The following is a 16825-nucleotide window of genomic DNA, read 5'->3' as shown; positions in this document are numbered from 1 at the left end:
TGCAGGACTAGGTCAAAATGAGCAAAGTTGTGGGATATTTTGCTTTATAGATGATGGAGAAGTGACGGGGTTAACCCTTCCTGAACAATACAGGTGTAGGAGAAAGGCAATAATGCAAAATCTTGTAGCCATCTATTAGAGTGCTATATCTTGATCTGGGTAAGCAGGACTTTAGAAGCAGAGTGGCAAACTGTACTGACAACCTCTTTTCTAAATGTGTCTGCGTGTGTGTGCGTGTCTGTATGTGCCCCTGCATGTGAGCATGCTCACGTTTCCAAAGTCCATCATAGTTATGCATATGGAGTGATGAAGAAGACCAAAAGTAGTGGAAGGATAAATGACATGTAGGCTATTGGCAGCCAGCACTGTTTCATGTAAGTCCTCAAATAGAGTAACCACCACGAATTACCAGTTGCTGGTCTAGATGCTAAGTATGGGTCAAGCCACTGTCCTCAGGTAGGGGAAGGGTCTCTGAATCTCTCTGTTTTCTTTGTGTGCTACTACTATGGACCCTTGAACCAGCCAGCCCTGTCCTGGTTAGATTTTATAGAAAGCTCTTTCACCAGAATGGTGATGCCTGTGGAGGGAATGGAATCTTCTCTGGAGAGCATGTTGAGACCAAAAGAAGCCGTGACATCTGATAAAAAGATGAGCTCCAGGGGGAAGTCTCCACAGGCCTGGCACTAGCTCTGCGATTAGTCTTGTCCTCATTGGGGGATGCACATTGCCTTTTTCTAGCCTCTTAGAAGGAATAATATATGATTTGGATATTACTCTGCTATTGATGTGCTGGCATTTCTGCTTTAACAATTTTTAAAGAAACAAGTAGGAGTTTACAGTTCTGCGTACTTAATAATCCTGGAAGACAGCTGAGGATGGTTGCGTGAATGCATAGTACTCCCCCCCCGCCGCCCCCCGCCGTCTTCCTTAGGTCATTAAACATAGCCATAGGGATTTGTACCCCATCTAAGAAAATAGTTGTGGATAAGGGGGATTTTCAATAAGATGGGGTTAGGGATTTCAAGTAAAATTCCCTCCACACCCAATTTCCTCCTGAAGATTGGAACTTTTTAATTGTTCTAGTGTGCGCTGATCTGTTTCATAGTGGTTCAATGTCAAGGATCATAATTTGACATGAGCTTTCTCTAAAGCTGTACAATAATAAGTTTTGCCAAAAATGAGTCCACCTCTGCTTTACCCACTTGAGGGTAGACATAGGCACCATAGGCAGAGCTCATAGTTTTTGAACCACTTTTTGGAGATGTCATTGGGCATCACCTCTAATAATGTACTTATTCTGTAAATGAGTCTGTATCACTTCAGGTCCATGACATGAATTTGTTTTGATTTCTAGTGTGGAGAGGTGCTGAATGAGAATAAAACAACACTGAGTTGAAGTGGAATAAAAAAGTTTGTAGTTAGATGCAAAGAAAATTGTTTACAACATTTTTAATCATTTTTTTATTTTACTTTTTTTAAAAAATGGACTTGTTTATAAAGTTTAGATTCTTACTTCTTACCCACTAGTGATAATTTGTTTGCTTTTTGTTAGGCATAAACTCTGAAACCAAAACCAAAACCAAAGCCAAACCAAATAAAACAAGCCCAACTTTACGGGAAGACCACATAAAGTTAGAAACTATGGAGCAAGCCAACAGTCTAGTCTGATCCATCACCATACTGTCCATGTGGCATAGTTCTTTTTGTGGGACTCAGTCTGAAGTGTTATGTTAATCTTTCAAAGGAGAAAATGAAGGTTCTAAAACTCCTAGGAGGTCCCCACTTATGGGACAGAGGTGTTTGGGAGTAGCACGGATGGGGAAGGAAATGGGATGCTCAAAGGAGATGCCCATGTACATATGACTTAGCTTCCCAAGAGAGTCAGGACAAACTTGAGTGAATCATGTGCATCAGGGAGGAGACCTGGAACAAGAGAAGGGAAGATGTGAAGATGAAAGATATTGTGTGCCCTCACACACTGTTATGGGCTGAAATGAATCCCTCCCAAATTTGTACGTTGAAGTCCCATTCCCCAGTATTTCAGAACATGACCATGTTTGGAGATAGGGCTTCTTCTTTTTTTTTCTTGTCTTTTTTTTTTTATTATTATGTTCAGTTAGCCACTGTACAGTACATAATTAGTTTTTGATATAGTGTTCAATGATTCATTAGTTGAGTATAATACCCAGTGCTCATCACAGCATGTGCCCTCCTCAATACCCATCACCCTATTATTCCACCCCTCACCCTCCTCCCCTCTGAAACCCCCAGATTGTTTCTCGGGGTCCAGAGTCTCTCATGGTTCATCTCCCTCTCTGATTTCTCCCGCTTTGGATTTCCCTCCCTTCCCCTTCTTTTAAAGACATAATTAAGGTTAAATGAGGTCACTAGAGTAGGCTCAAATCCAATGCGGCTGGTTTCCCTATAAAAAGAGGAGATCAGAACACAGACACACACAGAGGAAGACTATGAAAATACAGGGAACAGATGGCCATCTACAAGCCAAGGAGAGAGGCCTCAGAAGAAAGAACTCTGCCAACACCTTGATCTCAGACTTCTAGCGTCCAGAGCTGTGTGGAAAAAGAATTTCTGTTGCTTAAGCCACTCAGTCCATGGTATTTGCTGTGAAAGCCCTAGCAAACCGATACCCACATGTGCAAATACACACACAGAGCCACTTTTTAAAGATTTTAAACAAAARTGAATCAGACTATAAAGTTTTGCAATTCACTTTTGTTTTCCATTTTTTTATTATTACAAATGAAAACATCAAACATTCAGAAAAGTAGAAAGAATAATATAAATGAACCCACTAATGTACCTACTCTCAAAATGTAACAAATCTTAATATTTTGCTGTTTTTTGCTTTAAATCTTTTTTAAGGGAATAAAACATTTCAGGTACAATTGAAACTCCTTTGGTACCCCATCCAAATCCTAGCCTCTCTCATTCCCAACCAAGAGATTACACCCTCAGGAAGCTTTGTGTATTTTTGAAATTTTAATGCATATTCAAGTGTCCATAAAATTCATACTATTGTTTTATGTGTTTTAAAATTTTATATTAGAGGCACCTGGGTGGCTCAGTCGTTAAGTGTCTGCCTCAGACACTGGCTCAGGTCATGATCCCAGGGTCCTGGGATCGAGCCCCGCATTGGGCTCCCTGCTCTGCGGGAAGCCTGCTTCTCCCTCTCCCACTCCCCCTGCTTATGTTCCCTCTCTTGCTGTGTCTCTCTCTGTCAAATAAATAAATAAAATCTTTAAAAAATAAAAATAATAAATAATAAAATTTTGTATTAATGACATCCCACTTCAGGGATAATTCTGCAACATGTCTCTTAACTAAAAGTTTATGATTTATCCATTTTGACACATTTGGCGGTTGTTGATTCATTTCAACTGCTAAATAATGTGCCATTGCAAGGTATACCAAGTTTATTCTAATTTGCTTACTGGTGGATTTTTGGGCCGTCTTTAATTTGTTGTTATTGCAAAGAATGCTTCCATGATTATTCTTCAACATGCCTCCTTGAGCGCATGTGTAACAGTTTATCTGGTAAGTGTATTTATATGTGGAAACCCCAAAATCCCTTCCAGTCATTAAATTAATTTGACTCCCAGTAGCAGTGTACATGAGTTATTTATTTCTTACTTCTTCCCGGCACTTCATTTTGTTACACTTCTAAGTCTGATGATTGTGAAATACCTCAATTTCAAAATTTGCATCTTCTTGATCTTGATTAGGTTGCCTATTTTTTCATGGGTATTGGTCATCTCCTCCGTGCCTCCTCTTTAAACTGCCTATTGTCATTGCAATAGGATGGAGTAACTTTTTCTTATTGATGTATAGGAATCTTTTGTATCTTCTGAATTTTAAAACTTTGTCAGTTATATTTGTTGTGAGCTTCTTCTTGTTTGTGGTTTGTCTTTTCACTTTTTTCCGCAGACTTTGGTGAAACAAAAGATTTTAAGTAACCTTTTTCTGTGTCTTACTTAGGATACCTCCCACAGTCCTGTAAAGATATTCTTTGCATACTTTTACCTTGAATTTTTAAAGTTTTGATTTTCATACTTTTCATCTTCTAGGGAAAAAAATATAAAGTGTGAGATAAAGACCTGGTTTTGTTTCCCTGTGACTAACCAGTTACCTCAACATTATTTACTTAGTAGTGAGTCCCTTCCCCACTGACCTGTGTTGGCACACCCATCACACATGGAGCTCCTACGTTTATCTGTGGCTCTAATTCTGAACTACTGGTTAATTTTTCTATGTATGCACAAATACCATAGTGTCTTAACAACTAATACTTTAATAAGACTTATTATTTGATAGGCAACTCCTATTCATTTTTTTCCTTAATCGCCTTTACCTGTTTTACCCATCCCCTCACCCACTCCCCTCTGGCAACCAACAGTTTTTCCTCTGTAAGAGTGTGGTTTTTGTTTGTCTCTTTTTTTCTTCGTTTGTTTTGTTTCTTAAATTCCACATATGAGTACCATCATAAGGTATTTGTCTTTCTCTGATCGATTCATTTCACTCAGTATTATACTCTCTAGATCCATCCATGTTGCTGCAGATGGCAAGATTTCATTCTTCTTAGGCTGAGTAATATTCCAGTGCACATATACATACCACACCCTCTTTATCTATTCATCTATGGATGGATACTTGGGTTGCTTCCATATCTTGGCTATTATTGTAAATAACATTGCAATAAACATAGGTGTGGATAGATCTTTTTGAGTTAGTGTTTTCATATTCTTTGGGTAAATACCCAGTAGTGGAATTACTGGATCATGTGGTATTCTATTAATTTTATGAAGAACCTTCATACTGTTTTCTACAGTGGATGCACCAATCTACATTCCCACCAACAGTGTACAAAAGTTCCTTTTTCTCCACATCCTTGCCAACACTTGTTATTTCTTGTGTTTTTTATTTTAACCATTCTGACAGGTAGAAGATGATATCTCATTTTGGTTTTAATTTGCATTTCCCTGATGATTAGTGATGTTAAGCATCTTTTCAGGTGCCTGTTGGCCATCTATGTGTCTTCTCTGGGAAAAAAAAAATCTATTCAGGTCCTCGGCCCACTTTTTAATTGGATTTTTTTTTTTTTTGGTGTTAAGTTGTATACGTTTTTTAAAAATAAATTTCGGATATTCACCCCTGATTGGATATATCATGTGCAAATATCTTCTCCCGCTTAGTAGGTTCCTTGTCATTTTGTTGATGATTTCTTTTGCTAGGGAGAAGCTTTTTATTTTGGTGTTCCCCTTCTTGACATTCCCAACTCATTTTATTTTTTAAATTGACTTTTTTATCATTTATCTTTTTATATTTTTTACTTTTATCTTTTTCTTTTTTACCTCTTCATATAAATCTTAGAATCACCTTGTTAAGTCCCATGACAAATCACTGCCTCAATTTTGCATTATAGGAAGGGAGACCATACCCAGGCACTGAAAGTGACTGACTTGTTTACACACAAATATAAAAATTTAAGAGAAGTCAGGTGGCGCTACACATAGCATCAAAGTGACTATCACTGACCCAATGGCTCTGAGGAAGGGTGCAGTTGTGAATGCTGCCAAACCCCAAAAGCACTAAACTCTTGTTGCTCTACCTTGCCCCTATGCTTGAAGATGTCATCACATGGCAAGCAAAGGCAACGTTTCCATCCAAGACAGTATTTGTTGACACTGGCCTGTCTTGGCACTTGAAAGCAGGTTCACAGCAAGCATTCTTGATCATTTTATTTGCCGTCTGCTTTCCAGCATGAATAAAAGTTGTTTTCCCTCACACAGTTGGACTGAAATGACACATAATTTATAGATAAATTTAGAGAATATGAAAAATTGGGGAATATTGAAACTTCTAAAGAATAAGCACAATGTATCTCTCCAGGTGTTTAAGCATTTTTTCGTGTCCATTAATAAAATTATTTTTTTTAATCCATGATGTTCTAAAAGTTTTGTTGCTGTTGGGAATTATATTTTTTAAATTGTATGTTTTTTAAAGATTTTATTTATGTATTTATTTATTTGACAGAGAGAGAGAAAGAGAGAGAGAACATGAGCACAAGCAGGCAGAGTGGCAGGCAGAGGGAGAGGGAGAAGCAGGCTCCCCGCTGAGCAGAGAGCCCAACGTGGGACTCGATCCCAGGATCCTGGGATCATGACCGAGATGAAGGCAGATGCTTAACCAACTGAGCCACTCAGGTGTCCCTAAATTGTATTTTTAATTGGTTATTTCTAGAATGTAAAAATACTATTAATTTTTATATTGATTTTCTATCTAACAATCTTACAATTTCTAATACTTTGTAGATTCTCTTGGATTTTTTTATTGTAGAAAATAATATTCTTGCAACAGAGTTTGCCCCTTTCTCTCCAACTCTTATACTTTTTGTTTCTTTTTTTCCTCTTATTGTGTTGATTATGAATTCTAATAAAATGTTAAATAGAGGCTGTGATAGCAAGAATCCTAAATTTGCTTTTAACTTCAAAGGTTTCTAAAGTTTCACCATGAAGTTAGATATTTTCAGTAGGTTTTGGAGAAATAATATTTTATCAGATTAAGGAAGGACTCCTTCATTTTGCATTTTGATAAGATCTTTCCCTTTTTAAAAAATCCACGAGTGTTCAATTTCATTAAATTCCTTCTCAGTATCTATTCAAATGGCTATATTTACTTCTCTTTACTCTTAGAGGGCTTTCCTGATATACAACTCTCCGTGCTTGGTTAATATGGTAGATGCAGCTATATGGATGTCTTAATATATGTATTGATTTTATTTGATAAATATATGACAGTATATCTTACAAATTTCATACTTAAATATAGTAGTTATAAATAATATATTCAATGGTAATATGGTAAATTATGTAGGACTTTCTTCTAATAAGCTATACTTGCATAGTTTTCATAACTAAACAGGCAAACCATATACATCACATATATTGATTGTTCTATACAAATATATTTTGAACTATATGTATTTAGTATAAAAATTTGGCATTATATATATTTAATACAATACTGACAAATAATTAATAATGTTATACAAAGGATTCTTGCATCTATGTTTATAGATAAACCAGTCTATAATTTTATTTTAATTTATCCTTATCTGATTATATTATCCACTATATGAACCTAAGAGAATGAGCAAGACATTTCCCTCTTTTAGTATCTGAAACAATTTATAAGACATGTGTTTCTTGATAGCTAGCAAATTCCCCCATAAAATTGTTTTGTTGTTAGGGAAAGAAAATAAAATTAAAATCTTAAAATTGATTCGATTTTTGATGGTTACTGATTTATTCTGGTCTTCAAGTTTTCTTAAGACAATTGTAGCAACCTATAATTTCCTCATCTGTTGTCCATTTCATCTACATTTTTCAAATTTATTGTTGTCATTATTCATCACACTTTTAAATGATTTTTCCCTTTCAGAGTATCTAGACTTCAGTCTTATGTTGCTTTCTTAATATTGTTTATTTCATTTTGTCCTGATGTGTATAATCTAAGATTTGTCTCTTTGGGCCCCCTGTGTGGCTCAGTCAGTTAAGCGTATGGACTCTTGATTTTGGCTCTGGTCATGATCTCAGGGTCCTGGAATCCAGACCCCAGTTGGGCTCCACGTTCAGTGGGGAATCTGCTTGTCCCTCTCCCTCCCCGTCTGCCCCTCTTTCAGAGCATTCTCTCTCTTTCTTTCAAATAAATAAATAAAATCTTAAAAAAAAGTTTGTTGTTTTATTGATCAGTTTTTTTTAAAAAGCTTTTCAGTGTATTGTGTTTACTGTTACATCTTTTTTTAAAGATTTATTTATTTATTTTGAGAGACTGAGAATGAGAGAGAGAGAGAGAGAGAGCACATGAGAGGGGGGAGGGTCAGAGGGAGAAGCAGACTCCCCGCCAAGCAGGGAGCCCGATGCGGGACTCGATCCCGGGACTCCAGGATCATGACCTGAGCCGAAGGCAGTCGCTTAACTGACTGAGCCACCCAGGCGCCCCTACTGTTACATCTTTTTAATTTTTTTATGCATCTAACTTTATTTTGGTTTTCATTTCACTTACTTTGACATACACTCATAATTTGCTTCATTTTGTCTTTTTTTTTTTTTACAAAGTGGCAGGATTACCTCTATTATATTCAATATCTTTTTATTTTAACATATCTTCATATATGCACATACCTCTGAGTAATGCTTTAGCTGCACCTCACAAGCATTTACAGGCAATATTCCTACTGGGTTTCTAAATGTTTCATAAGTTATTTGTGGTTTCTTCTTTAATTCAAGTGTTAAAGACATGAATGCTCAGCTCCAAACTTATGTGTTCGTAATTATCTTTTGTTTTTTTATTTCTAACTTTATTTTCCTGTGGTTAGAAAAGATAGTCTGCGTGATACAGATACTTTTAACTGTGTTGAGTTTTTCTTTCTGTGTTTATGGATTCTATTAGGTTGAGCTGAAAGTTTGAGAAGAGGTGGGTAGGTGAACATGGCAAAGAATAGCGAAAGCATGATGATTTGCTTTCATATTCAGGAGATAATTGTGATTGTATTTCCATTATTAAAATGTTAAAAGAAAATATACATAATTATAATTTTTAAATAATCTATAATTTTCAGTGAGGAAAGAAGGATGAACAGAGGCAGGGAACAATGTAAACAAGATGCCAGGAAAAGAGATGGGAAAAAGAAAAACAAAATGAGAAAGCAAACTTAGGGCAAATATCTCAGAATCAAGACAAGTAGAGACAGACTAAATGTACTTATTTAAAAACAATGACTCTCTGACTGAATGCAAAGAAACACTCAATTTTAAGCTAATGCCATAAAAAATGATGCAGAAAAGTGAAATACAACTAACTATTTGGGAAAAAGATAAATCAGAAAAATGTCACCAAAAGAAAACTAGTGTGGCTTTGTCAATATCAACAACATATAATTTAACCTAAAATGTATGATTAGAAATATAAAAAAATAGAGAGAGAGGCACTTGGGTGGCTCAGTTGGTTGAGTGTCTGACTCTTGATTTTGGCTCAAGTCATAATCTCAGGGTTGTGCGACCCAGCCCCAGGTTGGGCTCTATGCTGAGTGTGGTGCCTGCTTAAGATTCTCTCTCTCCCTCTGCCCAAACCCCTCCCCCACTTACGCACTCTCTCTCTCTCAAAAAACAAAACAAAACAAAATAAAACACACACAAAACTATAGAGATAAGCAGCAATTAATCAAGACGATATAAAAATCATGAATGTATATGTATACAACACACACACATACAATCATAGTGGAGGATTTCCCACAATTTTCTCAGAAATTATTGGATAAAGAAGACAAAAAATATATCATGAACATTTTCTTATATCATTTAGATCTTTAATTTCATGTGTAATGCCTTTATAGTTTTTCTTAAATAGATTCACAATGAAATTAAATGACCTCTTTTGTTGTACATTTAGCATGATTCCAATTTTTTGTTTTGCAAAGAGCAATGTAATAGATACACATATTATGCTATTTTTAGACTCCTGTAGATTTGACTTTCTATCTGGTATCATTTTCTTTCAGTCTAAAGGACATCCTTTAGCATTTGTTATGGTGAAGGTCTGCTGTCGACATATTCTTTCAGTTTTTGTTTTTCCAACAATTTTATCCTCATTTTTGAAGGATATTTTCACTGTATATATGTTTCTTGATTTCAACACTTTAAAGATGACATTGTATGGTTTTCTGGCCTTCATTGTTTCTAAGAAGTCAGTGTTAATTCATGTTAATGTTTCCCTGTATGTGAAGATGTAAAGTATGTCTTTCTCTTTATACTTTCAAAATTTCCCTTGAAATTTTACTCAACAATTTTACTATGCTGTGCTCAGGGGTACATGTGTGTGTGTGCGTGTGTGTGCATTTATCCTGCTTGGAATTTTCTGAGTCTCCTGAATCTCATAAAAATAAATGTTTTTTAAACTACATTTGGGAAATAAAATAAAATACATTTGGGGAAAAATAAAATATTTTTCTGCCTCATCATCACCATTTCTTGCCTCTGAGACTTCACTAAACATATTTGGGACTGATATTGTTCCATAGGATCCTGATGCCCTGTCACTTTTCCTCGATTCTTTTCTCTTTCTTTTAAAGTTTGGATAATTTCTACTCATCTCTCTGCTTTGTTTCTTTCTATTTTCATTTCTGATTTGCTGTTAAGCACATCCATTTTTTTTTTCCATTTAGATTTCTTTTTCTTTTTTTTTACATCTAGAATTTCTAGTTGTATTTTCTCTCTAGTTTCTTTTTCCTAGACTATGGGCCAGTCTTTTCCTGTCTACTAGGTTTCATTCTCTACTAGATGTTGTTAGTGATGAATTGTAGAGACTCTAGATTTTATTATATTCCTCTGGAGAAATTAGATTTGTGTTCAAGTATACAATTTAATTATGGTTATTCAACTTAAATTTGTGTGGGCTTGGTTTATTACATTTTCTTAGGCAGACTTGTGAAGAGCCTGCACTTTTTCTCAAGTTTGTTGTTGTTGTTTAACTTGGAAGGACTCGCCTTTCAAACTCTGCCCTCTCTATAGGTTTTTTCAGATATTGGTTTTAGGCTTTATTAGGGAGGCTCTAGAGTTGGCTTTCTAGAATAAGTTTCTATTCTTAAGGTTTGGCCTTGTTGGCATCTCAGTTGGATGCCAGAGATGTCAGCAAGGAATTAAGGAAGCCTCCCGCTCCAGCCAGGCTAGACTTCCATTGTTCCCTAGAGCTGCCTGACCTCTAGTTTATCTGTCCTACTCTCATTTCTGGTGAACTTGGTCTTTGGAAATCCTGTTTATCTTGTCCTGTGCAAGTACAGCCCAGGCTTAGTCACAGACTTCCAGGAAATTCTCACACATACTTCTGGGACCTCATGTCTGCATCGCTTCCTTCTTTCTTGTGTCCTATCCACAGACTTAGGTTCTGCAGTGGCCCCAAATTCTGTTCTCTACCTCCTCAGTTCAGCAAGTTTCTTGAACTCTGTTTGGACTTTAGCTTGCTGCACCGTGACCTAAAGGTTGTTCTCATGCCCGTCTAGGACAATTGTCCTTAAATGGGGCCTACATCCTTTGTGTTTCTTTTTCAGGAATCAGTTTGGGCTCCCTATTGCCCAGAGCTTTATAAACTTTGTGCTTTCTATATTTATTAATAATGGGAGGACCAGTTCAGTATCAGTTTCTCTGTCATAAGTAAAAGCTAAATCCAGATACTGTATTTTTTTTAATTCTAGAAATTTTACTTGATCTTTTTTTATAGATTCTGATTCTCTAGCGAAACTCTACATCCATTTTGTCCACCTTCAACTCTATTGTCTTGAACAAATTAATTGCATTTATTTTGAAGACCTTGCCACCCAAATCACAATGGGTCTGTTTCTATTTTCTGTATTATTTTTCTTTTAGGCTTTTGGTTAGATAGTCCTGTCTTTTTGTGTGACAAGTAGTGTTTTGTTTTGTTTAATTGAGGTATGACACATACCAAAAAAAGATGGAAAAATCTTAAGTGTACAATTTGATGAATTATTATATATGGATAATAAGTGTAGCAATCGCCAAGATTAAGATATAGAATATTTCAGAATCCTGGAAGGCTTGTTTGTACTTCCTCCCAGTAACTAGTGCCTAGAGGTAACCATTTATTCTGGTTTTTATGTCTACAGACCAGTTGTTAAACTTCATATAAATGACATAATATTTTATGTACCCTTTTGTGTGTAACATCATTCACGTTATGATGTCTTTAAGCTCATCCTTGTCTTCCTGTGTATCAGTAGTGTGTTTTCCCCATTGTGTATATTATTCCATTGTCTGGATTTGCCCTGTGGTATTTACGATTCTCTTTTTGTTGGACACAGAGTTTGCTTCCAGGCAGGGGTATTAAAATATGGTTGCTATGATTATTCTTGTATATGATTTCTGAAACATTTACACTCCCATTTCTACAGAGTAGAGAGTAGTGTACATGGAGCTTTAGTTTTGTACGATATTTCCAAATAATTTACCAAATATTTTGTTCTCATCTCAGTGGAACCTGCTCTTTGGAATCTTTCCAGTAATCTTGCCTTGTGTAAGGACAGCCCAACTCTCACTCACAGACCTTGAGGCTATCCCCAGATATAAGATATTCTAGTTGTTCTACCCCCTCTCCAATACCTGATACTATCAGTTCTAATTTTCCCCATTCTCATAGGCATATAATAGTATTTTGTGATGATTTTATTTGGCATTTCTCTAACGACTAGTGATATTGAGCATCTTCCTGTATGTTCATTCATTCTAACAATGCATTTATTTTATAAATATATAATAAAAATATAGTGATGCAAGCTGGATACTAACATTTTTCTGAAGAAGGTTCTTCTTCCTTCCCAGGGAAGGTAGAGTGGAGTTTGAAGTGATGATGTCTCCTACAGATATTCTGGGGGCTCCCCTGACTGTAATCCGGTGATGTGAGATGTGTACATCTTCCCCTAGGCCTTCCTCTGGCCTTAATTTGTTTGAGAACTTCTCACAGAGCTCTATCTGTTAGAATCCTACCACCCCTCTAGGTGCTACTCTGTGGCAGAATTCCATATATGTGTATGGTACTTTTTTTAAAGAGATATCTATTTCCTTTTATTTATTTATTTATTTATTTATTTATTTATTTATTTATAATAAAAAATTAAATTGAAGTATAGTTGACATGTACTATATTGGTTTCAGGTGTACAACATGGTGAATCCATGATTATATACATTACAAAATGCTCAACACAATATGTGTAGTTACCATCTGCCAATCGCAGAATTTCTAAATGGCCCCAGATTCACTCTTTGTCCTTTATGGCCTGTCTTCCATCCATAGGAAACACTCAATAGTCTATACTGGTGGACGCAAAGGTTATTTTCAAATGCAGACCCCTGTTTCCCTCAGCCCTGTTGCTCAGGTCAGCAGCCACAGCCCTTTACTCTGAGATCCTCAGACAAGGTCTGACCGTGGTCAGACTCCAGCGGATGTGTATCAGCTCCCCTAGTGGTTTCCCATAACTCATAAAGTGGGGATGCAGGTACTTCTCTTCCTTTCCCCTTGCGAAGGAAACACAGCCCTTCACTAAAGAAGTTGTCCTCTCCTAATCCATTCTTGACAATTGTATGCCCTCGGAGTGGTTGAGGGGTTTCAAGAGTCATGAAACAAGCTGTGTTATTTGCTTTGAAAATTCACATTTTGGTGTGTCAACTCACTTTGAAATTTTACGTTTGTGGTATTGTGGTCGGGCTGAATAATAGCCCCTCAAACACGTCCACCTCCCCAGACCATAATCAGTTTTTACTGTCGCAACAGGAAACTAGTACAGGTCTCTTGGTGCCTCAGGCAAAATTTCAAATTTTGCATGTTGTTACTCACGCATGCAATGCCCGTAGAAAACTGGATTATTTGAATAGTTGGATTAGCCTGAGCCCTAACCCTAGGACAGACATGAAATACTTAGAAGGGCTCCTAAATTCTAAGTTCTACTCCCCCTGTGGGCGGTACTGGCACACACTGCATAAAGAGTAAGCATCCCTTTTGTGCTATACCTGCTGGTAAACACCAACTCTCTCAGTTTTATTAGCCAAGTGAGTGTGTTACTCTACCTATTCTTATTTATCTATAGAAAAAGGGATAGCATTATCTACCTTTCCAGATTTGTCTGAGGCCTGAAGTTACTTAAAACTCAAAAAACTTTTAGTCAGTACCTGCCATGTAGCAACGGATTTGAAAAGCAGAGCTACCGAACAATTAATAGTGAAATAATTGATGACAAAATTGGTGACATCTAGATTCATACTGAAGTCAATTTGGAAGCGTTTATTGAGCATTTACTCAATGCTCAGGTTAATCTTAGGTGCTGTGGAGGGTTTAAAAATACCAACCCTTAAGGTGGTTATGGGGAGCTGCCTTACAGCTTCCGTGGATAAGTACTGGGCCAGTCAGTACTAGCCCAGGTAGGTGAGATGTCTCTCTGATTCCAGAAGACAGTGTCTTCGTGGAAGGTAGTCAGCTTTGAAATGTCAGTTTCCTTTCTGATAAAAAATAACTGCTCGCCCAATATAAAATATATTTAGTAGGACTATTGATGAATAAATCATAAAAGATGCACACTTGAAAGGTTAATATTGACATCCTGTAAGACATAACTTTATATGCAGCACAACTATTGATCAAGCTGCGGTGATGAGCTGGAATGTTCTAGTGCGGATCATTTACAGGAGGAGCAAAGCCAGTGCTCAGAGGACTCAGGCACTTTAAGAAGGTGAAACTTTGTTTAAACACACTTGGAATTTCCAGTCCAGCCCATCAGCTGATTCAGTCCTCTCTTGCAACTATGATAACAAAAGCTATTCCCTGTGTCCAAGAAGAAACATTGGATATGTTTTGGTTAATTGTGACCCTCCCATTTACCCAGATAAAGGAGTCAAAAAGAAGCTCCCAGAGCCTTGAAAAGTGCTTTCAAAGAGAACCTTGTGTTGGACTTGTTCAACCCACAAAAAACTAAGAAAAGCTTTTGGTGTTATCTTGAGCCTTTACTAATTCCTTTCTGACTAATGGACATCAACAAGATCATTATTATAAGAAGATGTATCAATTAAGAGTAATGTTTATTTCAGTAATAAACTGGACCAGAAATCAGTGGATGGCCAATAATTATCCTGGATAGAGGGTAAGATAAGTATATTCAGCTTAAGGAGCTGAATTCACAAAGGGTACTTTCCATTTCTTTTTACTAACTGCTACATATCAAAAGAACAATGAAGGAACCAGGGGCTAGATCTGGCTGTTTCTGGCACAATTACATAAAGAAAAAGAAAAAAATGTTATTGTATATATGCACATATAGAAACATATGTATATTAGCATGTGCTACTATACACAAAACAAATTAGATTCTTAGATTTATTTGTTTCTTTAATTTTTCATTTCAAAATCATTTCAAACTTATACAACTGTTGCAAAAACAGTACAAAAAATTCTTGTACAAGCTTTATCCAGATTCTGAAAATGTCAATAATATGATTATCATAATCAAGAAATTAATGTTGATACAATATTATTATCTAAACTATAGATCTTATTAAAATTTCATCGATTGGCTCACTAATGTCCATTTTCTGGTCCAGGAGCCAACCTAACATCACACATTACATTTAATTATTATGTCTCCTTAATAACCATTAATTTGAAACAGATCCTCAGTGTTTGTCTTTTATGACTTGACACATTTTTAAAGAGAATTGGCCAGCTGTTTTATAGATATTCCTTCAATTTGGGTTTGTCTGATGTTTCTTTGATTCAACTGCAGTTATGCATTTTGAGCAAGAATGCAAAAAAGGGATGTTGTATCCTTCCTAGTACATAATTCAGAAGTTTTACCTCATCTTTACCAATTCTTAGCAATTTGTCCCACAACTGGTAGTACTGACTTTGATCACTTTGTTGTAGTGATGTTGCCAGTTATCTCACTTTTTTTTTTTTTTTAGGCTTTTGAGAAAGTCCTTCAAGACCCCTTAAAAATCCTGTTTATCAACCCACCTTTGTCCCCATCCCCGGTTTTAGGGTTCATTTATGATACTTACTTAAATGATCATTATTGTGGTGCTTTTCAATTTCCATCATTCTTTCTATGTTTATTGCCTAGAATTCAACTATAAGGAAAAATATCCTCTTATCCCCCATTTTTTAATTTATTCAATTAGTTATTCATAATAGTATGGACTAGTGAATTCTTATTTTATTCTCTATGTTATCAACAAGTTTTTGATTTATCCTTTCTGAGTTTCCCGTGCTAAATGTGTATGTTTTGTTATTTTCTCTTACATTTACACAGAAGCTAGCCTAATATAGAAATTCTTTGGATCTAAATCTCTGATACAAATAAACTCTTGGTATTAAACATTCTTGTGTATGATGTAAGGTATGGATCTAATTTGACTTTTTTGAGTTGGCTACCCAGCTGTCCCAGTGCCATTTATTAAAAGCCCAACTTGGAGCAATTGATTTGAGGTACCAGCTTTATCATATACCTCAACTACCCCCCCCCCAGTGTCACACTCTCTATCTTGCAAACATTAGTCTACTACCTTTAAATTCTTGATTTCTAATATCTCATTCTGAATAAAATTTCCTGTTCCCAGTTCTTACTTTAACAGTCCCTTAGTTCTCATCTGACCTCATCAACACTCTAGTCTCCAATGAATTAATCCTACCACTCTCATAATCCCTTAGTTCTGTTTCCATGCTCTCTTCATACAGGTAAGAGTCTGTCATCTACTTCAACAATTCAGTGCTTGGGATCTCAGAAGCTTACAGGGTCAGGCAGGAAACATTAATGATTGAAACCAGCAAGACAGGCGTGCCTGGGTGGCTCAGTCATTAAACGTCTGACTTCGGTTCAGGTCACGATCTCAGGGTTCTGGGATCGAGCCCCGCATCGGGCTCTCTGCTAAGTGGGGAGCCTGCTTCTCCCTCTCCCACTCCCCCTGCTTGTGTTCCCTCTACCACTGTGTCTCTCTCTGTCAAATAAATAAAATCTTTAAAAAAAAAAAAAGAAACACACAACACAGAAAGAATGTGCAGGGATGTGGTGAACCAAATGGATTGTGCTCCATCTAAAAGCTTTCAAATGCATTGTTTTAATACAATGAGCGAACCCCCCAAAAATTGGTCTCCAGGCTAAATGTGTCCATTTGTCTCTCACCTTATTTCCATTTATTGCTATCCTCTAAAGCCTAAACTTTTGTTGAACCCACTATCTGCTTTCCCCATGT

This window comes from Callorhinus ursinus, unplaced genomic scaffold (genome assembly GCF_003265705.2).
Source record: "Callorhinus ursinus isolate GAN/ISIS: 27379988/994484 unplaced genomic scaffold, GSC_fseal_2.0 scaffold31, whole genome shotgun sequence".
In the NCBI taxonomy this organism is placed as follows: domain Eukaryota; kingdom Metazoa; phylum Chordata; class Mammalia; order Carnivora; family Otariidae; genus Callorhinus; species Callorhinus ursinus.
Note: the sequence above shows the minus strand (reverse complement) of the source record.